Below are 24054 nucleotides of genomic sequence, written 5' to 3' on the forward strand. Positions count from 1 at the left end.
GTCCTCTTACACTAACTTAGCTCCTAATTTTTATTCTGTTCTTTTAGTCTGTTATATAAAAGCAAACTATTTTTTACAAATAAAAGTATTATTCCTTCCTTTAGAAACAGGCTCTGCATCAAGTACACTAGGTTCTTAATAACTTTCTGATAAAGTACATTTTAGCAGTACTATTTTTCTTTATTTCTTTACCCAGCAGAGAACAGAAAGGTACATTTAGTTGCCAATTAATTAATGTCAATCCTCAAACTGTGAAGTCTTGTTTATACTGTTTTTATGATCAGTAATTATTGCCTACCTGTCTAACAGTCTTTCTGCTTCCTAGCTCTTCAACTCTTTAACAAGCAAAAGCTTTTATTAAAAACAATGGTGGAGAGGGTGTCAGAGGATTAAAAAAACATTGTAAAGAACATTTTTCAAGTATCAATTTAAATATTAAGGTAGATATAAACTAAGCCCACTTGTTATAAACCCTCAAAATGGACTATCAAAGTCCACCAGCAACAGGCAGTCCTTTTCTAGACCACTCATCTCCAGGTACTTCTCACAAATTAATCTCCAATCTTCAGAACCCTGAATGGTTTGTAGGTGTTCAGTGCTGCTGGAATCGTCTGTGCTAATGTGCAAGCCTAGCCCACATTTTTGAAGTCAACAGTTGTATCTGTGTATGTTCTAACAGAGTCAGGGGGATTATCTTCCTAATTCTTTTTTACTTAAATTTGCATGAAGAAGAGTTTCCAGTTTTCAACTCTCAGCAGGTAGATGAAAAAAGCACAATGCCCAGGCATAGTAGGAAGCCAGTTCCAGGGAATCTACTCAGTTGGCATATTTAACCACAGACAGCAGAGAACTGGCCACATTAAGTTCTGAAAGAAGGCTCCTGGTATTAGATATTAAAAACAGCAGTGCGTCACAGCGAAGCTTCAAGACAGGGACTTTATATAGCTTTCAACCCACAAATACATGAGCTTTTCACTCATACTGAATAAGACTTATTGACTTGTTTAGTAGCATCCTAAGTGAATTTCATGAAGCCTTAACCAAGGCTGTAGTATATAAAGAACACTGAGGGGCTTCCCTGGAGATCACCACTGGCCAGTAACCCAACAAACCGAGACTGTCCTTACACTGTCTGGGAGATAAACATATCACACTGACATCCAAAGATTGCCTGTCAAAAGGACATGCCAGATACACACATACGCACGCACACAGAGACACACACACGCCAGCCTGTGGCATGCACCTACCTGGGTTAACTTTGCCATGATAACAGGGCACCCACAAGTACACTCCTGGAAAATACTAAGAAGGTTCCTTCAGCCAGGTTGTCACTTACAAGAGCACATAAAGCTAGAAAACTAAAGGCTACTAACAGATCACCCTGGCAATGAACAAAACACCAAGTAACCCCAGAATTTCCCAGAGAACATGGCAAGCTACCACAATCTTATTCAAACTTTACCTTAACCATAAGGTATGGAATTGAATTGTAATACCTCTTAAAGGATGCTCAGAATAATTCAGCGAAAAATGTACCATTAGATCATGTGCCCTTCCTCTGAAATCGGGTTCCCTCCTTGCATTCAAAAAGAGATTGAGAGAGCTTAATGCCTCCTCCCCAAAAACACATCCCAAACTTTCCAGCTTCAAGACTCAAACTATGCAGACTTCAAAAAGTGGAGGGTTTGCTTGCATATTTAAATAACTTTAAGACTACCAGAAGTATTTGAAAACAAAGGTGACAAGAGCATATGGGTAATGCTTTTAAAATTGCACGTGTCCTCCTTCTTGCCTCTCACTCTCACGCTCTGTTCCCAATTTTCCCCTTGATAAGTAGTGTAATGTCACACCAGACTGGTGAATCCCACTCTCCCCAGCTCGTCCCTCACCCCCACGCAGGGACAGTGGAATTGTAAACTGTTGCTGCAGCCTTCTGACACTTCACTGATAAATCAGAGGAAGCTGCAAAACTTCTTGGCTAGCTCAGCTATCCTCCAGGGGCACTAAACGCCTACTCGGAGATTCGCAGTCAGCGCTACCGAAAGGGAACCCTCAGTCAACCTGTTTGCAAAGCCCGCAGAACTCCCCGTCCTCCGATCCTGGGCTCCAAGGCTTCCCATGCAGGATGGGGGAGCCCAGCTCCCTTCTTCAGTACCCGCAAAGCAAGCTGAAAGTGAAGGGAACTGGGCTCCTTCCGCTCCACTCCTACGGCTGGGTCTGGTTGCCTGAGGTCTGAGCCCAAATCTCTGTGAGGTACCTCTGCTCGTCCAACTCCAGGGTCTTGGCGCTGCGCCCCTGACAGCCCACCCTTCCCGCAGCCCCCAAACAGAGGCGCCGAGAACCTCTGCTTGCAAGTTCCTGCGTCTGGCTGGGAGATAGGGAGAGAAAGGCTGTACCGGGAGGAAAGAGCAAAGTCTCTGCCCTCAGTGCGCCCTCCGCCCCATCGGCTGCCACCGATCACCCCGGCCGGCCAGGGGCCAAGCTCTGGGCGGGCTCCCAGCGCAGCGCGCCGCACTCACCTGCCTAGCCCGAGCCGCTGCCGCAGCCTCTGGGAGCCACCTAGCCCGCAGCTTCCTGAGCGCAAGAAAGATGGTGGTGTGTGTCGGGAGACCACCCATTCCAGCGTCTGGCAACGCAGCGGCGACTCTGGCTCCTCAGCACTGAAGCAAGAGGAGGAGGAGGAGGACGAGGAAGGAACAGCGCAGTCGGACGCCATCTGCTGTACACCTCTGCGCAGCCATTGGCTGCCTGGTGCGTCCCCAGAGCCGCGGGCACGGGCAGCAGGGAGCCACCTTGCGCCTCACCTCCCCCAGCAGCCGATTTCTGCCTCCCCACCCCCTCTAACCTCCCCACCCCTCATCCTCCTCCTTTCCACCTCCTCGGCCCCTTTTCGGAGTGGGTGCGCCCTCTGCCCCAGACGAGAGCCTAGGGCACACTGGCTTCAACCTCGGCTCCTCCGCTCCCCGAGACTGTTTCCCGCAACTTTGAAGCTTTGGGGAGTAGGTGCAACCGGGCGAGGAGCCTCCCCAGCTGGTCTGAGCCTGGGGTTCCAAGCCGCTGATCGCTGGGGACAGGGGCGTTCACTTTGTGCCTCTGGGGCCACGAAGTGATAGGGAGGATAGAGGAAGAGAGAGTGGGGGATGCTGTACTCCCCATTTATAAGCCCTCCGCCCCAAAACACACACACACACACACACACACACACACACACACACACACACACACACACAACACTCACACACTTAAAGTGCACACAAACACATCCATCCCACCCTGTCTGATTGCCTGGTATTCCTCTGCGGTTCCTGGGCGCGAGAGGGCTTCAGTGTAACCGGAGAAAAGACAAAGATCCTAGTGGGATGTATGAAACAGACAGATAGAGAAAAACTGGGAGTGACTCCAAGTGACCGCCAAGAGCTGGGTCTTCACCTGCCTAGACAACCCCTTGTTCGGGGGCTTTCAGAGGCTGTCGGTGCATATAGACCAGAGCCCGGGGAAAACCCTAGCTCTGGACTCTTTTTCAAAGGGTTTGCAGTCCTCCAATGGGAAGGGGAAGACAGGTTGCGATGAGTGGGGAAGAGGTCTTTAGCTCCTAGCGGTGAGGCAGTGCAGGTTGCAGCTGAGGAGGTGGTGAGTCCACTCCAGTGAGAGAGAAGGGCACGAGTACCGAGAGCAAATGGGCAGGCTAGGAGTAGAGTCACAGCTCTGAGTCCTTTGCTTACTCTCTGACACTTGCTTCAAACCCTCTAGGTTTTTGACACCTCTGAAGTTTCTTCAAAAGGGAGAAAGGAAAAAGAAGCATGAGGACTACCTATTGCCAATTATAGGATATTTTGCCTGTCATATCTTTTTCAATGTGTAAACCCAGGGACAGCAGGGATTGTATCTTTTTGGTTTTATCTAATGCTTGGCACACTATGGGTGCTTAAAAAGAAGCAAAATAATCATGAGAAATTTAACGCTTGATGTCATAACACAAATTAAAGAGATAACTAGAGCATCTAGGGTTGTCACAAAACAATCAAAAGAAGGTAAACGCCATTGAAAAGGGAACTGTGAATACCATGGTGAGGGGTTCTGATCCATATTGCTGTGGGACTGGATTCTGAAAATGGGAAAGGGAACCCACCTTATTTAATATTGAAAACAACAATCACTATTCTCCTACTGAGCAGTGCCGTCACACTTTGGGTTATGCTTTTCATCCTGACATCACTGTCTTCAAAACAAATCAGCTGCCATCCAGATCCCAGATTACTTCCCTAAATCCAAGACCATGATTAATTACTTCCAAGAAATAAAATGTCAGTCCTGTGAGCCTGGGGAAAGAGAAACTGGTTCATTATGTTTTATTGTAATCTCAATACATATGAATAGCCAATGAGTCTCATTTAAGTAACCTCAGGAACAACGGCCAAAGAAAAACATTTCTGTTTTCCTAAACTGTTACATCCAGGATTGCCAGATTTCAGTCCTCCCAGAATCAACACAGCATTTTCAGATCACATCCATGTACACACAACCATATGGTGAAAAGGTCTGTGTTTGCAATCCCTCTGGAAAGAGGCCATCGAGGAGGACTTGTGAGTATGTTGTTTATGGACATCTTTAGATTTATATACCTCCCTTCCTTTTCAGAGGCAGTGATATGTATATTTTTCTTTGGGCTGGTAATTTGATTTTAACATGTGTTCTAATTTAATGTCAGCCTATTCTCACTAATCCCTTACTCTTAAGTCAGCGATCACTTTTGATACTCATAAGAATATATTGATCCTTCAGATATAACTTCCTACCTTGTTCACACTGTATTTGGTCTCCTGTTTTATAAATCTAAGTTTTAAGATAATAGCTATATGGCAATTATGACCTAGACACTGGGCTTCTTAAAATAAAAAATAATAATAAGTAATTCATAAGAATGAAATCTAAATTATTTCTAAAATACAAAAAAAAAACCATGAACTTTAAACATTGCTACCTTTCATTAGCTTACTGACTCCTTTAATCTACAGAATAGTCACTTTTCATTAAGGCACTATGCTGACAACAAGTATTTCAGTATAGTCAAATAGTATAAGGTGCTTTTCCTGTTATTGTTCAACTGCATACAAATTGGGTAGATGGAAAAGGCAGACATTTCTAGCTCAAACTCCCAGTTTATGTTTTGAATACATATGCTGATATGAGTTTATACTGATAATATGAATTTCTTTCCAAGATAGCTTCAGTCCTTAATAAAAGCACTGCCCTAAAAATCTAGATTAGGTTAGAAACATTAAAAGGATAGCCTAGGAAGAAAAGAGACTTGTCAGTGAAGACTGGTTGGAGGCATGGAATACTAAAAAATAAGTAACCAAAGAAAGGATTTGGAAGAAGGTAGCCCTAAAAAAAAATAGGCAATGTTATAATGTGTAAGGAATAAATCAATGTTTCAATGTGGAAAGCCGGAGATGATTATAAATTTCCATACCCCACACACACAGATGCTCCAATCACCTCCACGCTTCCTGTGAGTATAGAATAAAACAATAGAACAATGAAAGAGGAAAATGTGTGGGTAGAGAAGGTCTCCTGAGACCAAGTCACTAGTAAGAACCAAGGGGGATCCCCAGGAAAAAGTAACCCTATACTATCCAAATACTGTTAGAACTTAAATTTTCATTTCTATTGTATTTGTTACTGTTATTTCTGAACATGATGTTCTCTATAACCTCTAACAGGTTTGAATGGGAAAGTGCTGCATAAATAAAATAGACAAGCATTGGCCTTAAATGAATAAGAGATAAAGAAGCCACGTCAATAAAGAAGCCCAATTTAAAAGAGGACTGAGAAATACAAGCCTGAGCCAGTATCTTGGGCTCGCCACCCTCAAAGTCACTACCCAGGTCTATACTGGCACAAATGGGTGAGGAGAAGGAACCATGATTGTCTCATTTATACAATTCATTCAGGCCAATTCTAGGTTGGATGAGATTCTGTGGCAAATCTGAACATTTTTTCTGCCAAAAAAGAGCATTTCATCTTGGCATATAAATCCAAGTTTTGAGCTTGGTCCAGTAATTTAATTTTAATGTGTCAACGTCTTAAAATACAATGCAAAGATAATGTATTGAAAAGTAGTATAGTGGAACTCCTTTGGCTTCTGGCCCAGCTCAGTCCCTCTGAAGTGCCAACACTTCCTAGCAGACACAGCATTTGCAAATTTAGTCCAGAACCACAGCTTCAGTCACTCATTCAGCAAGTAATTTGTTGAATGTCTGCTATGTTCCTGGCACTCTATAACACGTTGATTATTCAGGGAAATAGTGGGCTGAGTCCTTGCCCTCATGAAGTTTACAATCTAATGGGGGCATCAGACAATAAACAAACAGACAAACAGATGATTAGAAACATATAAAATGAAAGAGTTTGTGAAAACAGAATGCAGTAGAGGGGAGTAGAAAGAAAGTAGCAAGCTCAGGCGAGATTTCTCAATGGAGATGATGTTTAGGTTAAGGCCCAAAAGACAATAAGAGGTAACATTTATTGAAATTTTTCTAAATGTTAGGCACTGGACTAAATTCTTGACATGTATCATTTAATCTTTATAACTAGCCCACAAGACAGGTACTATTACCAACTTCATTTTACAATAGGAGGCATAGCAAGATAAAGCAACTGATTCAAACAGCTGCTAAGTAGAAAAGGTAGGATCTGGCCAGGCAGACTGTAGTGTGTACATTTTTACCTGCTAAGCTATGTTGTGTCTCATACAAGTACGGATGAGCCAAGATACAGGCAAAGGGGATAACAGACCCTGTGGCTTGCATCCAGTTGTTTACCCCAGGATCCAAAATTCTAAATTCTTTATCTCGGTCACTAGATCTTAGGTCTGTTTTCTTGTTTCATATGCGTATTGTGGATAGGATGAGCTTCTCCATTTAGCCAGTTCTGGGACCTTTGCTTCCGAGCCCTGTCCTAGAATCTCCGCTCTAGATCCCCAAATTATCTGAGTTCTTTGTTTTGCTGCTCATCCTCCAGTAATATTTATTGACCAAGAGATCAAGGGTCCCATAATTCCTCTTCCCAAAGTTCTCTAACACCACCAAGCCATAGTAAAATCAGGAGAGGCAGTCACTCCTTCTATACTCAACAAGGGAACATGGCCAGGCAACTTCCATACATGTATGTATGTATGTAGGTACATAGGTATGTATATACGTACATACATGTGTATGTGTGTATACATACAAACAGATACATATATATGTTTCATAAATATATATATGTGTTTCATATATACATATATGAAACAACTCCAACTAATTTGGAAATAATTGAATCCCTGGAGTGACAACTTGGATCATATTCCTAATGACTTGGTTTGTAAAGACCAGGTGTTATGTAGATTGGAGCTTGTTATTATACAAAGATTTGGCAACCCTAATCCTCTGCTGCTGGGCACAAAGCCATGCAATACTCACAGGCCTAACGTTAACAAGATGGGTGAGAAAACCTATACCTTCTATTTTGCTGTTTTCCAAGGACACCAGTCTATCTGATAGGTGGCAGGTCTCTTTACAGGTAGGAAGAATAAAAATGCTGGAAATTGACAATGCTGTCAGCCGATTGCAAGCTACGGTGCTCATGAGTGTGGTACACGGAGCAAAACAAACAGAAGAGGATTCTCTCATTTCTTAATCATTTAAGCTATAATATTCAACTATCTAGGAAACAAAAAAATCCCCGGTATATACAATGTTAAAATTTATATAAGAAACTTTTGTAACTAAAGCTTTCTAGCGTATTCTTAGATTTTGAATTATGCCATGTTCCTTGCTGCTAGTTCATTGACTCTCCACCTTTCTCTACATTATGTGTTACTTTCCTGACATACTCTTTGTTGCATTCTTTTGATTTCCAGGAACCTACTATTTTCTTCACCTTGTCACTTGGTCCCTTCATAAAGATCAGCTCCTCGGAAAAGCCTTTCCTGACCCTCCCTTATAAAAAGGGGCATGTTCCATCTCTCTGTATCTCCTTATCCTTCCTTGCTTCATAGCATTTATCACAACTTGAAATTTTATTATCTATACCTTTTCATCAAGAATATAATTCCTATAGGGTCAGCAGCTATGTGTGCCTGGCACATGGTAAGCACTCGATGAATGTTTCACGAATGAATGAATGAATGGCATAAATTATTAGTTTACTGACTTTTCAAATCCTTTCTAATCTGCCCCCACCCTACCTTTTCAACTATGTTTCTTGCCACTGTCCAATAACATCCTTTCTTGTTTTCAGGAATCTCCTTAGTTGCAGTTTCAAAGTCAATTAAGCTGATTTGATATCTCTCCATGTCTCCCTTCCCAGCTTGCAGATCTGACCTCCCCTCGAAGTCCCTCATCCTCTAAGAAATTTCCCTAGATCTAATCCCATTTCACATTTATCTGTTATTTTTCTTTATCAAACTCCCATAATGTTCATTGTGTGTACCATTCAGTTTTTCAATTAACTCTTTACCATCTCATATGTTCTCAAATGACTTCAAAGCCATTAGCCTATTAGACCTCTTAACTGCATTGTTACTTTCTTGGGTGTAGAGACTAAGATAATACTTCCGTTCTTTCCTTCAATGCACAATTTTTGGTGCACAGCAGGCATTCAGTAAGTACTTGTTGATTTACTAGATATGTGAAGAATGTGAACAAGGGTTAAGCTGGCTTTTTTTTAGTCATGTGGTGTTAACAGAAATGCTCATCACCTTATGTTTGTGACAAACAGCATCCTATCACTTCATGGTTCTGAGAGTTGATCTTGCCAGGTGCCAGGCAAGACTGTTCATTCATTGAACACACACTGACTGAGAATCTGCTTTGCCACCGATACCACTATAAGCGTTAGGGAGAGTCCTGGAGATGATGATTATCTAAGGAAACAGACACTTAAACTGCAATATAACGAGACTTAGAGGCATCCTGTGGACACAATGGAAATGTAAAGGAGGCTCGTCTAACCTCATGCAGGGTGAGTCAGAAAAAGTTTCCCAGGTTGGAGCCATCTGTATCTGCCCAAATTCAAAGCCAGGAAAATCAATTCCTCAGGTTTTGTGACCTGCTGACTCAAAATAGTTTATCAGTATAGCATTTTTACAGTGTACTGTGCTCCACCCATGACTTCATTCTAAGAAAGCACAATACAGGCTCTCTCTCACAAACAGCAATCTAGGGAAAACACAACAGTCATTGCAATGTCTATGCATGCTGCAAAATCACCCCTTAAGCTCATATACTCAGGATTTGAACTCTAAGGATCCTAAGGATCTTCTCTTGGCTTCCTAGGCATCATATAATCCTGACTTTTCTCTTTTGCTCAACCCCTTAGAGCATATGAGAATGTTCTAGACTAGGCTTCCTTTTCTTCTCCATCTGCACTTTCTCCTTAAATGAACATGTCCATTCTCATAATTTTAGGTGGTATCATTTTACTGAAAATATCTAAATACATTTCTCTAGCTATAGTTGCCAGTACAAGTAAGCTAAGTTGTGCTACAATATCATATGAACCCCCAAACCTCAGAGGCTTAACACAAGCAGGTTTATTTCACTCTCATCCTACATGACCAACACAGTTTAGCAGAAAAATGGTGACTCGGCTTCACATAACTAACACAGGAGCCAGGGCTGAACAAGGCTCTGCGATCTGGAACACTGCTGGTCGCTACAGCAGCAGGAGAGATTAAGAACTTCAAATTTCCTCTCCTGTGCTTCAGCCCAAAGGGATATAGCCCATTGGCCAGAGCATCACATGACCCTCACCCAAATGCAAAGTGGTCAAAACACAGATAAGCCCACAGATATGCAGTAAGTAGTAACTGTCTCTGCCACACCAACACTGGGTGTCCTTGGCATTTCCACTCCACATGCAAATGTTTGCTTGCCATCTTTTTGACGTCACCTGTGTACTTTAAAGTGAGCATTTATTTTTTTCCTCCAAACTTGTGTTATTCAATCTAAACCTTAATTTCCCCCACCACCCCTGCTTCTCTTCCAGCATAGAGCACTATCCATTTAGTTGCTCACCCCCAAAGTCTGAGAATTACCCTTTATTCTTCCTTTCTCACACTTTGCCCACGTGGAAATAATTTGTTGTCATTTCTATCTCCAGATAAATCCTACATACATCCACTTCTCTCCAGCTCCACTGCACCACCCTGATCTAAGCCACCACAGCCTTTCTCAGTGGGTAATAGTGATAACTTCCTAACTGACCTCCTTTTTCACACTCTTGTTCTTATACAATCCATTTTTTACAGAACAGCCAGACTGATCTTTTTAAACAGTATATTGATAAAATCTTTTCCCTGCTTAAAACCTTGCAATGATTTCCCAATACACTTAGAATAAATTTCAAATTCCTTATATCTGGCTCCTATCTTTCTCTGAGAAGTCATCTGGTTCTTCTCAATGCCGTTGTCACTAAACTGCAGCCTGACACACCAATTTTAGAGCTGCCTTAGGGCCTTCGAGCCAACTCTGTGCTATGCTTGGAATGCTCGCCCCCAGAACTGCACATGGCTGCCTCTCATCATTCAGATCTCAGTGTTAATGTCATCCTCTCAGGGAGGCCCCTGTGGACACCTAAATAAATTAGTCATGCTCTATGACATCCCCCACTTGGGTTTTTTGCATAGGACTGTCACTATTTGATATTTTGCTATCTGTATTTGTTTGTTTACTGAAATATAGGCTCTAACAGAGCCAAGCTTGGTCTGCCTCTTCACTTTTGGACCCCTCAGTGCGTAGGGGAACAGTGCCAGAGACACGGAGTATAGTTGCTCAACTGACATGAACTAAAGGAATGTACTCATCAGTAAGCTTAGAAATTCTGGTTCCATTGCTCATTCTTACCTTTATATTAAGAGTGAGCCTTGGCTTCTTTTCCATGTATCCTTTTAATACAAAAGACCCTTATTTCCAACTGATGGAGACAAAGCTAGAGAAATGAAATAGTGAAGTGGGCATCCGTGTGGTAGTGTTCTGCTTGCCAATCAGAAGGAGGAAGTTAACTAAAGAGGCAGCTACTTGTCACATCTAGAGGTTCTTTTGACCCCAGTGATTAAGATGATGCGCCTGATGTGGTGAACTTTTATATTATGTTGCTGGAGAACTGTAAAAACAGCCCTTTTGTCACACTGAGTTCTCAACTTTGGTGATGGCTGTCACTGTTCTGGAAAGACAACTCACCCAAGATGGGGGGAGGCAGGGAAGTGATGGAATGGGAGACAGGACTGATCTGAGGGCCTATTTCCAAGTCCACTGAAATAAATAGAAAGTAAAGGTGCCATTATACACAGATACATCTTGATGCAACATTATATAACTTTGGTCCAGTTTCTAAACACCTCCCAGTTTCTCAGTAGTCTCCTCTCCCTAGACTGAGGATGCCCAGAGCCTAAAGGCAGTTTATCTCCCAGTGTCTGGTTCTACTTGGCTTCTCACAACTGTTAGGACAGGTAGCTGGGTCCTCATGGTACATGAGCTTTTACCCAGCACCACTGATTTCTCGCATCTTGCTTCTCGACTTGCTCCTGATTCTCATTATTACTGACTCCTTGATTTAGCTTCCTTTGACTTCATTATCTCAGTGCCTCTTGCCAAGTCTCTCCTCCTAAGATAATTTGTCTTCCTCATCAACCAGGATCTGGTCCATCTCTCAACTGATATCGCTTCAGTTGCTTTAGAATAATACCTACACAGGCTAGTCTGACCTCTTTGTCCTCCTTTGTCAAAGCAGACTCCCTAAGCTAGGTTTACTCACTTTAAGTTGTAGCTTAGAGTTACAGCTTCCTCAGCAAGATAGTTGCTATAGATTAAATGTGTGTGTCCCCTCCCACTCCCAAATTTATATGTGGAAGTCCTAAATGCCAATGTGATGATATTTGAGGGTAGAGCCCTTAAGAATAAGGTTTAGATAAGATCATGAGGGTGGGGTCGCATAACCCCATGATGGGATTAGTGCCCTTATTAGGAGAGATTAGTGAGCTTGCTCTTTCTCTCTGCCATGTGAGGACACAGTGCCATGTGAGGACACAGTAACATAGTGGCCATCTACAAGCCAGGAAGAGGGCCCTCACCAAGACCTGACCATGCTGACATCCTGATTCCAGACTCCCAGTCCCCAGAACTGTGAGACATAAATGTGTTGTTTATACCATCCAGATTGTTGCATTTTGTTAGAGCAGCCTGAGCTGACTAAGGCCATAGTTATCACCTCTCTTAAAAGTCTTTACATTTAAAAAAAAAAAAAAAAAAACATGTTCTATTATCTCATAACCTTTAGAATCAGTTGGCGAAGGAAGGGGTCTTCTATAAGTTTTGTCTAAATTTTTCAGGATTTAATTTAATTAGAGCTCACACCAAAATGGAGATTTTGACCTCATGGGGAAAAAAAAGTGTCTTACTCATTTCTATAAAGAGGACTTTTTTCCATCTTTAAGGAATTTATTTCAATGGTATTTGATCTATCACTGATTATACAATTATTAGCCTTTTGGTGATCTAACCAATGACATTTAAACGGCATTTATGTGCAGGGTTTGAATTATGGAATCACAAAACTTTTGAGCTAAAAGATACCTCTGAGAAAATATAGTCTGATTCCTGTATTTTCAAGATAAAGAAAGTTGAGCCCCTGATAGTTAACGTGCCTTGTACAAGGTCACACAGCTTGTCAAGAAATAGAAGGGGAGAAAACATGTGAGATGGTCTTCTTACCATTCTACCTGCAGTTGATGGGAAATGTTTAAAAAGACACAAAAGAAGGAAAATGGTTTTAGGCCCTTATAGAAACAAACACCAATTTTATGCCTCCCTGATGTGTCTTATCACACTTCAAAGATGGTGTGTCATTAACACAGAGAAATTCTTTAGAATGTAAGAATGTTGGCAAATCATAATTTTGAAAAAAGGGTTAATTCTCAGATCACTGGGGTAAAGGGGCATGAGAGGGAGTGGGAAAAGAGGCCATAAGAATATCAACCTCAATCATAGTTCCTGGAACCAGTTTCTCCTGCTTCTACCCTATTGGGAGCCTTTTGTACGAGAAAACTGAAAATGTTCAGCTGCACACAAATTGCTTTATTTAGCAGACAATCTCAAAAAAAAAAAATGTTCTCTTGTGATTTGAGGCTTGATTATCTAATTTTCTCTTTGTGGTGCTTCTCCACCAGCAACCACCTGCTAAATGGCCGGAACGGACATGACGACTCTGTTAACGGTCCTTGACGCTCTAGTCTTCTCACTCTTCATGCCTCCCTGTGAGCTTCAATTCACTCCCAAAGCTCCAACAGAAGGGCCCACACTCACTCTCTAGCTCTGACCTTTCCTTCAAACTTTAAACTAGTTACTAACTGCCCAAGGTGTATCTCTGCCTTGATGTGGCACAGCACTTCAAACTCTGCAAGTGTAAAACTAAATCCATTACTTCCCTCCCAATGACCTCAGATAAGTCTCTTTTTTATAACCTATCTAACCTATCCAGGTGAACAGTGTCACCAGGCACTCAGTCACCTTGGCTGAACCCTCAGAAGCATCCCTGACTCTTCTACCTGACCCACCGCATCCAGCTGATCACTAGTTACTCCTGCCTACGATTCACATAGCTCTGGAATCTGTTTGCTATACTCTATCCCCTCCCTCATCATCTGCTCAAAGTTTAGTCTCAGTCACTTTTGCCTAGACTATTATAACAACCTTCTAATGAGATAATAAACTTATTTTCCCTACCTTCTTCGAATCCAATACACTCTTGCTGAAAACCACTTCCATGGCTATCTACTAGCTAAAAAATAAATTCCAAATTCTTTAACATAGAAAAAAAATAGATGATTTCAAATTTACTTACTTTAAATTTAGATATACTGAATCCGTACGTGCCACCTTGAAACTTTAACCCGTTAGTAATGGATCTGTTCTCAAAAGCTGAACGTGGCTAAGCCCTCATTCACAAAGAGGACTATGCATTGTGGTTGAGAAAAAGAGCACTAAAGGTAGGTGGAACTGAATGAAGGCCTGACTCTACCATGAACCAGCATTGTAATCTATTCTCTTATCTGTAAAATGGGGCTGATAATAGTACATAAAGCTTCAGGTTGCTGTGGGAATTACATGAGATGTGTGCAATGCGCCCAACAACTAGAGGTATCGATAAAGGATAGACACTACCTGCTCTGCTCTCGGTCCTCTCAGGGGCTCCTGAGTGCACTAAGGATGGCAGCTATGGTGGCAAAGTTGCTCTTGGCTTCAGTTGCCTGATGTGTGAGTGCCATTCCTTGGAGCATCTGCCTCTGCAGCCCTTAAGCCTGCTGCTTCTTGAAGAACATCTTTGACCAATGTATTGTGGTCTGGTTCCAGTCAAGCAAAATTTGCCTTTAGTCCCAGCTTCTCATACCATGTTCTTACTGGTGCCCTATTTTAAGGATACAGCCATTGTCAATTAAGAGTTCAAATAAGTAAGCCTTAATAACTTTAAGGGGAAATATTTGATGCTCTTCTTCTATCCTTTGGGTTTTACCTGTGTTTCTCCTACAGAAATTATTGCTTTTAGTGACAAAGCCAATGAATTTACTGATGTGAATTGTGAAGTTGTTGCAGTTTCAGTGGACTCCCTCTTTAGTCACCTTGCCTGGATAAATATACCAAGGAAGAATGGTGGTTTGGGCCACATAACATCACACTCTTGTCAGATTTGACTAAAAAGATTTCCCGAGACTACCTGTGTGCTTTTAGGTCCTGGTCTTGCGCTAAGAGGTCTCTTCATAATTGACCCCAAAGAAGTCATCAAGCATTTGAGTATCAATGATCTCCCCATGGGCGAAAGCGTGGAAGAGCCTGTCCTACTGATGAAAGCATTCCAGTTTCTGGAAGTCCATGGAAAAGTCTGCCCAGCAAACTGGCCACCAGATTCTCTTACAATCAAGCCACATTCAACTGCTTCCAAATACTGTGAGAAAGTAAATCGGTAGATCATCCCATGTGCATCTGCCACTTCTCAAAAGAACCACAGTTGGAACTCACTTTTAGTCTTTCAAAAATGATTATGTATAGGAGGCAAAAAAAAAAAAAATTATCCTTGCATTTATAAATATTACTCTAAATGTTTTGTTTTTCTAACATTGGCTAAGGCTTTTTAAACACGGTTAGTTACTAACATGAGTCCTTTCTTGATGGCTAGCCAGTGTATAGAATGCCTAGTTCACTTATGTCTTTGATTGCACCTTCAATGGGAAATACATTTCTTAGCCTTATTTGAACCTTCATATATACTAGAGTATCACTGGTATCAAAAGTCTCTGATCAAGGGTCCTGAAAGTTTCTCCTTGAATTTCTTTGTATTACATTGAATTTTTTTTTAAGGTAACAAAAATCATAGTTTTAAAGTTGTTAGCATCAGCAGTTTAATTTAACTCTTGGAGTGGATGTATATGTGATTGAAACAAATGTGAATCAATTTTTAAAAAAACAGTAACTTAACTAATCATACATGTTCCTCATCACTGAAATTTACAGTTTATATAGGTATTTTTCTTATTTTATGTTAGCTGACTTACTGTGTACAAACATTTCTAGATATTGACTGAGTATAATTATAAAAGATATTTATTGAATCTGGGAATTGCATTTTTAAATCCCTGTAATTATGTTCTTTTCTGAAATGTTCAATGTAAAGTATATAATAAGAATATTTAAAAATAAAAAATAAAGGGTAGATAATATTATTAATATCATTATTAATGATATAATCACTCTTTAAATATTTTATGATAAATATGATAGACCACTCATTATCTTGTTCAGTTCAAACATTCCCAATTCTTACAATCAGTTTCAAAATCACATTCTTTTGAGGATGGCTCTCCATCCTGGTTAATTCCTGTGGATTATTAAGAAATTAGCTTTATGTCATGACTTTACCATAAGATTAAAAGGAACTCATCCTTCCTAATAATTTAAAGGTGATTAATAAATATAAAGTCTCTTTTCCAAAGGTGTTTTCTTTTTTAATCATTACAACTCTAAAGAATTAAACTCCTCTTTACTTTAGTATATACTTTTGCTCCCTAACTGGAGTTTTCTAGGAAATTTTGAGTGACTGTCTCAGACCATGAATTAGTCTGTCCTTTCTAAAAATGCACCTTCCAGGTTTTGGTCAGAGATTATTGGCAGGAAAGAAGGGAAAGATTTACTCTTCCTTTCTGTGGCTTCCTAGAGCTGTGCTATCAATCTAACACTTTTCATTAGCTCTGAATTTACAGTCATTTTAATAAGAAAAAGAAAACAGTTGGTAGAGCAGCAAATTGGTCTTCTCTTGCTATGAAAATGAAAACAGAGCAAACGCAGTATACTATTAGAGGAAGATAAGTACTCTCAAGAAGTCAAGATATTGTTAGAAAAGTCTTCAAAATGTAAACAGATAATAAAATTTGGCAGTGAGCCAATGATAGCCAAGCAGAATATATGTATTTATTTCTTAGGTGGATTAAAGAGCTCTTAAGTATAAATCCCTCAGTCCTAATGTTGACCCCTCACTTACTAGCCCTGTGACCTTGGGCAAGATAACTTTATCTCCCTAGATCTCCATTTACTGAAATATAAAATGAGGAAAGGGAAATAAGAACATATTGTTTTCTAATAAGGATCAAGTTGAGATAATTCAAATCAACTCGATAATTTATATCGTGTGCCTAACACAGCACCTAGCACACACCAAGCACTTAACAAACATAGGCGACATGTGATTATGGTTGGATAACAAATAAAACTGCTTTTAATCTCACTTCATTTTTGCTTAGAGATCCAATGTAGTGACGTTGAGTGAAAAATTCAGCCAACAACTTAAAATTTTACGTCTTCATCCATTTGTTTTCAATTTACACAAAATCAAGTACTAATAGGCTTTTTCCCACTGAAACGACCACCTGTTCTATCACCATGTAGAAATGCCCTGAGTATTTCCTTTGACACAGTGCACTTTTTTGTCCTATAAACTTAAGCTGCTTTATAGATACCTATGAATTCTAAAGAAATCTTATTCATAAAGTTCTGTGAAAGGTCAAGGAGTAGCATATGATTAAGAAAAAATAAATCAAAAATCGTGCTTAAGAGTGTTCTCTAAAGTAAACCATTTTCCATCTAGCAAGTGTTGATAATGAAAAGAAAGACTTCCTAAGAACCCTACCAGGCAAAAAGGTCGCTTTAATTAGGTGTTAAATACAGAAACATGAATAACTAAATCAAGTTATATCCTTGTCAACCTGGAAAATATTATTATATTTATATTGCAACCAGAAGGGGTGTACACAGTAAGCTCTGAGAGAACAGTAGGAAACTGCAGGGCAATTATCCAAAGTCTCAGAATTCCTTGGATTGTGTGGTGGTTAGATTAGCCACTATTGTGTTACGCAGGAGTCAGATGCAGAGGCATGCTGTCCATCCCCCTTGCTATAATGGGATTCAAGTGGCATTAATTAGGTGGCAAATACAGAATCATGATTAACTAAATGAAGTCAATACAAAATGCTAAGATGTATGTTTAATGAGCTGTTTTTCCAGGATTAATCTGGATAAGTAAATAAACTACATTGTCTTAATTCAAGTATATGTAAAATTTATGTTCTTTTGATTGATCAAAGTACATCCATAGACAGTTAAATTAGCATCCTTTAATGAAAAGGCCAGTGTGGAGCAAAATGTTGATAATATTTGCTAACATTTATTAATTTCCTGATATGCACATGCGTATAGTTCTAAGCACTTCATGGATATTTAATCACAATCCTCTCAACAACTCTATGAATAAGGTAAATACTATTATCATCCCCAATTTATAGAGGAGAAAACTGAGGCACTGAAAAATTAATTAAGGAAATTGTCCATGGCTACTCATTCAGTAAATTGGTGAGCCAGAACCTGGATGGAAGCATTCTAATCCAGAACCTTTAATAATACCCTCTACATCACTGGTTCGCACCCAGGGGTGATTTTAATCCTGGGGGTATATTTGGCAATGTCTGAAGATATACAATTCTGATGGTCATGACTAGAAAGTGAGAACACTACTAGCACCTAGTTGGTAGAGACCAGGGAGATCGTTAAACATTCTATAATGCATAGAACAGCCTCCCAAAACGAAGAATTATCTGGCCCAACCTGCCAATAGAGTGGAGGCTGAAAAACCCTTCTCTGTGTTATACTGCCTCAGAAGGTGGTTATACTCTTGCTCTGAAAAATGTGGTCCACAGACCATTAGCATTGCATCACCTAAGAGCTTGTTAGAAAAGCCCATCTCTCATCTACCAAATTAGAACCTGCATTTTAATAAGATGCTCAGGTGATTCCTCTGCCTGTTGAAGTTTGAGAGGCAGTAAGTTATACTCTTAGGTCCTTCATGCTGTTACAGGCCTCAGATAGGAAGAATACACTTTGTGCCATGCATGCAACAGTCTAGTCTGCAGGCACGGGCACAGAGAAAAATGTTAGGAGGGTGTGAGGAGGATGGACAGATGAATCAGGAATGTAATATTAGTGGCTGGAATTTTCATTGGCAGATGTTTACCTGAATTAGCAGAAACATTAAAAAAGCAAATACAATCTGGGTCTGCGAAAGAGGGACAAAATAGGACTCAAAATTCTACTCTATCCTCAGGACTAAGAGTGGAAGACACAGGCAGATGGCCAGGAGCCAGGTAAATACAGGCATGGATTAGAGGTAAAAGGTGCTAACACAACAGGGAAGTGCCTGCGGGGAGGGGGGAGGGGGAGGGGCGGGGGAGGGGGTGGGCAGGATGATTGACACAAATACACAAGCCGGCCAGGACAACAAAACTTCTTGCATCCAGGTACCAGCTGTGTGGACTGGGAATTGGCCTGGTTTAATGGCACAAGTACAGAAAAAGGCCATCTACCTGATAAGATCGGTATGTATTTCCATGAAATGAAAAAACACCACCAAAAAATACAAAACTCCAACAATAATGTGCCATCCTTTTAAGAAGCGACTCCATCCTTTTAAGAAATACAGGCACAGCAGCTAATGAAGAGGAGACACAGGAAGGGTACGGGCTCCCACTGGCCCTCAGTTGACCACAAAGTGTGTTAGAGCCAACACTGATACATAAACCATTATGCAATTTCACATTTGGAGATTTAAGACAACACTTTTATCAAAGCACGTTTCCTCCACCCAAGCTTCACAAAGCAATAAGCAAAACAACAATCTCTTGTGAGCTTTACCAAATGTTAACTGGGAAAACCTACTGTTTTTAATTATGCTTAAATAAATGCAGACCAGGATCTGTGAGTACAAATAAAGTGGTTTCTCTCCCTCGCTCTGCCTCCAGTTCAGCTTTGCATCAATGGGTGGGCATTCCCGAAGGCAAAGGTGAGGTTACAGCAAGATTGAGGCAAAATCCTGGGAGCCCCATGACTGTAAAAACCATTTCACAGTAAACTAATCATTTAAACATGCTATAGTTGTGGTTATCCAAATTATTTCCATTCTCATCATTCTCTATTTATAAACCACCACTCTAACTGTTGCATTAAAATCATAGGATTTGGGTATGAACTGGATCTTAAAATATTTTCTAGCACAGTGGTTTCCAAATGTGCAGGTCCTCTGACTTGGGGAGAGAGGGCTATGTGAGAATCAACCCATTTAAAAATGCATATTCCCTGGGTTCTCTGGGAATTCTAATTCAGCGGGGGTCAAGTAGGTCCAAAGAATTTGTGCTTTTAACAAACAGAGATTACCATGATGCTCAGCAGATTTGGCAAACACTATCAACTTCAACTCTCCCATTTACAAGTCAGAAAAATGAGAACCAGACAGTTAATTCATTATGATGCCAGAGCTAGCAGCCTCATCTCCGAACTTAATTTATTTTGATGACCTACTCCTACTTTTTTTTTTATTTGATCAACAACACTGCATAATAGTAAAACACGGTGTTCTAAGTATGAGCCACTAAATGCAGGATTTGGAGCATCTCTTCTATTTTTTTCTATTTCCCATTCCTGCTCATTTTAATCCATAGAAAAAAAAGGAAACAAATATTCCTAAACAGCAGCCTCCTGGCCTTCACAGGGGAGACAGAAACACTTTTAAAGCAACAGTCTACAAATTAGCTGTATAATCAATGATATTCCATGACTGTATTTTCTCCCTTTAATCTCTTACAGCATTATTGTTCTGGAGAGTGCAGGGAATCTTCAGTTACACTCTTAAAAGAAAAATCACATACTTATAACTCAAGAAACATCTATGTGTCAGCCTCAGTGGTCCTATTGACTGATCCACACTGACTACTGTAATTGCCCTTTTTAAGAGGAAGTTATGTTTAAGAACACACTCACACACTCACTGTTTGTTTTTAATTTCCCTTATTGCACTTTTCATTTTTTAAGAAATGACTCATCTAAATTACTCACAAAACAAATAGCATTAAGAAAGAAAAAGTGCAACCATTAAGCTAGTGGTATTGTTTTGTTTTGTCCTTTTGAGGTACAAGGAATACCAAAAAAAAAAAAAAATCAAAGAAGTTAACTATTTATATTTAGATTAAGGCCGACTCCTGTTTGTGAAAATATACCAAAATTCTGGCTGAGTTCATTTACCTTGCAATTCTGTTCTGGGATGCAGGTGTATTATCACTATGTCTTTTTTTTTTTTCTTTTTTCAGACATTAAGATCGAAAGAAGAGCAAGTAATCCTAAGAGCCATAGTTTTCCTATATAGTGTGCCTGCTCTTTAGTCCCAAAAATTTATACTTCTTTGGTATCTTAATAGCCACATTATTTCCCTTGGTATTATCAATTTAACAAAAATGTTTTCATAAAAGATCCCAAAATCTTACTATATTTTGTCCCCTCAGTCTATCAAAATCCTACAAGCTTTAGGACCCATACAGTATCCTGGCACCTGTGGGACACACTCCAGAACGATCCAGTTTACACTATTCCTACACATCTGGCATCACATATGGTATAGGCCCTTGTTGCTCAAAGTGTAGCCTTCACACCAGCAGCATCAGCATCACTAGAAACTTGTTAGGAATGCTGATCGTGGCCCCACTCTAGACCTACTGTATCGACTCTACATTTTAGTAAGATCTGGAAGTGATTTGTACATTCATTCAAGGTTGAATAGCACTGCTCTATGTCATATAAGACTTTGTCAGGGTTTGCTTCAAATCTCTTGTCTACTCCAACTCATTTCTTATATATTATGGGAGCAACCTTTGTGTTCTCTTGGTATTCGGTACCATGAGAAGTCTATGGTGGAGTTTAAGATAATACCTGTGTAGCAGATACTGTTGACTGCCTGTGCAACAGCTATTTCTCACTTTAAATCTTGCTAACAGTACCTAGACTTCAATCAGGTAGGCATGCCCAGGTGCCTCAAAGGCGGTGGACCCCAGCCCCACCTCTAGCCCCAGGCTGAGGGGAGAAATTACAATTGGCTTATGCTCATCATGATAATTCCATTTCTCTTCCCAGTGACTACAGAGCAGGGAGTATGGGCATAGGACACAACTGTAACCGAGTCACTAATGAGGGTGGTAGCCGGCTCCTGGGAAAGGTTCCTGAACAATTGCAGTGAATATAAAGACTAAAAAGTCCTTTTTTCTGCTCTGACATTTCTCAGATACGATCCCTGAAACTAGAGGAATCATCTTGCAAAAAGAGTTAGCCCAGGGAGAATATTCAGAATGGCTGAGTGGTTGGAAAGGTGGAAAAATCTGGATCTCTACATGCATCACCCAGTCATTGACTTCGCCAACCTTGGACCTGCTTTACCTCCAGATTTCTTATAATGTGACATGTAAATCATCTTATTGAGCTATTTCCATGCAGGGTGGGGAATCGAGCACTGTGTCAGGTGAGAAAAAGTCCCTGACTCCATGCGGGAAAGAATACAAGTGCTAGCCAGAGTTAAAGATATAAGGAAAGTTTATTAGAGAAGGAATAATGTCCTACAGACAGGCATGGTCTCCTCTTAGAATCAGAAAATAAAACCCTGAGTGTTTGAGGAATTGGGTTTATATCTGTGTTCCTCTCAGGGTATGGGTATGCAGCATTAAAAGCACGGGGAAGGAGCTGTTAGTGATTTTAGTAAGAATCTTCCTATAGGTTTCCTGTGGTCTGGCCGTATGCAGATCAGCTAGGTTTCCATTTCTAGAAGCATGTAACAAACTCTAGGTTTCCATTTCTAGAAGCATGTAACAAACTCTTAATAAAACCTGATTTAGTATTTAATCAATTTGTGTGGTACTCATGCCTCTTTCCTATATTAATTCGAGTTGGGGTTTCATTATCTGAAACACAAAGTATTCTAACTGATAAAACTGATGACTGAAATAGCAACCAATAATTGTCCACTCACCCTTAACATATATTATCTCATGCAACTATTATATCAGTTCTATAAAGAAGGCACTGTTTTCCCAATTTACTGATGGGGAAACTGAAGTTCAAGGAGATTGTATAACATTTCCTAGATTTAGGATTTGAACCCAGATCTGAACCCGGATCCCTTAGCTCAGGCATCTTTTTTCATTCTCCTTCCATGGTCTGACTGATTAAGCTATGATAATTTACTAACACTATTTTCGTGGGCCTTAACAAGTGTTGATTTGGGGGAGGATTATGCTCCAGCACAGGATGGGGAGGAGAGCCTCTTTTAGGTTTTGTTGAGAATGGTTTATTAGTTGCTTTACTGATGAGACTGCACGAACAGATGCGTGGGTTATTTAAAATGGCAACAGTCTCATCCTACTAAACTCTATTCCCAAAGAATCCTGCGGTCTGCCAAGCAGGCTCAGGGTGAACAACAAAGCTCCCGGTTTGTGGAACTATTCACCGGAAAGAGATGTTGTATTATAAAATTAATGAATCTTTCCAAGAGGTTGATAACAATAAACTGATCACCAATTCCTGACATGTACACATGGGTCTGAAGGGATAGGAAACTTCCACAAGTAGTGCCAGAGGAAAACATAATACTGTACTTCTTTGAATCTACTGGTTCACTTTAAAAGTATATGGCTCAGCTTTCAAATTCGCTCTATTTAAGAGAACATATGCATTCATTGTTCAGATGCTTTGTCTGAAAGAAGAGATAAGGATTATCCAATTAAATGGAATTCTCCAAAAACACCACCTAAATATTTCATTTGCTATCCCCACGTGATTGACTGGTAGAGACATAGCCCTTGAAATGAGGTCAAAAGTTTACTCAGGCTGTACTTCAAAATTATAGGAGATGAAAGGCTTTTTGACCAATCTTAAGCTCCCAAAGGAGTATCATTTTTAGTCTTAAAAATGTCATTTCCCAGGTGTATAAAGATCTATAACAAGCAACAATGTTTCTGAAATAAAAGGAGAGCACAAGCTTAGACACAACTAGCAACATTAAAGGAAAGAAGCTGGCGGTCCTCACCCAGAATAGATGTCTTGGGGCACCGGCCTTCCACTCTCTGTGTGCAGGCTATGCTTGGAAGGTCACCCTATGTAGACAGACGCTAAACGTGGCTCCTAATTAGGTCATTTAGTCAATACAGTGGAAAATTCATTCCCAATGGTTATGTAATACATGTAAACAATGTTTGTCTTTTTTCATTTCGACCTTAAAAATCTTTCAAGTCTGTTGTTGGACGTGACCAATTATTTCAGTTAAAAGAGATGAAATAACAATTCTGTGCCGACACAGGCATTACTGATTAACTCTGAAAGTGGCATTAATTCACCCAGCATTTTTTTCTTTTACAAAACATTTCACTTTAGTTTCTTAAAATAAGGGCTCTGACTCATTATTGCAAAGACCAGAAAACTGTTTCTCATTCTCAAGTCAACAGAACAACAATAAAAAAGACATCTCAGTATTTCATCTTCTGAATTTCTGAGTTTTGCACAGACATTCTAATAATTTGGAAAAGACAAAATATGTCTGGTAATAGGAGAAAATGAACCATCTCAATGGCTAAACTTAAGCATGTTCTATTGGTTTGTA

General features: G+C 40.2%; 1 protein-coding gene and 1 pseudogene across 6 annotated transcripts in view; one reads left to right on the forward strand and one right to left on the reverse strand.

Annotated features, from left to right (window-relative positions):
- Positions 1–24054, reverse strand: part of THSD7B (thrombospondin type 1 domain containing 7B) — a 1079084-nt gene that overhangs the window by 733683 nt on the left and 321347 nt on the right. For 2 of the 6 annotated variants that reach the window (XM_016145418.2, XM_016145416.2), the window contains exon 1: positions 2523–2775. The exons of the other annotated variants lie outside the window; for them this stretch is intronic. The gene's annotated coding sequence lies outside the window, so the exon portion shown is untranslated. Of the gene's footprint in view, positions 1–2522; positions 2776–24054 lie in introns of those variants that run through there. 6 annotated transcript variants of the gene reach the window in all.
- LOC118613760 lies at positions 14256–15283 on the forward strand (annotated as a pseudogene).

The sequence above is a fragment of the Rousettus aegyptiacus genome, unplaced genomic scaffold (assembly GCF_014176215.1).
Source record: "Rousettus aegyptiacus isolate mRouAeg1 unplaced genomic scaffold, mRouAeg1.p scaffold_m13_p_2, whole genome shotgun sequence".
NCBI lineage: Eukaryota > Metazoa > Chordata > Mammalia > Chiroptera > Pteropodidae > Rousettus > Rousettus aegyptiacus.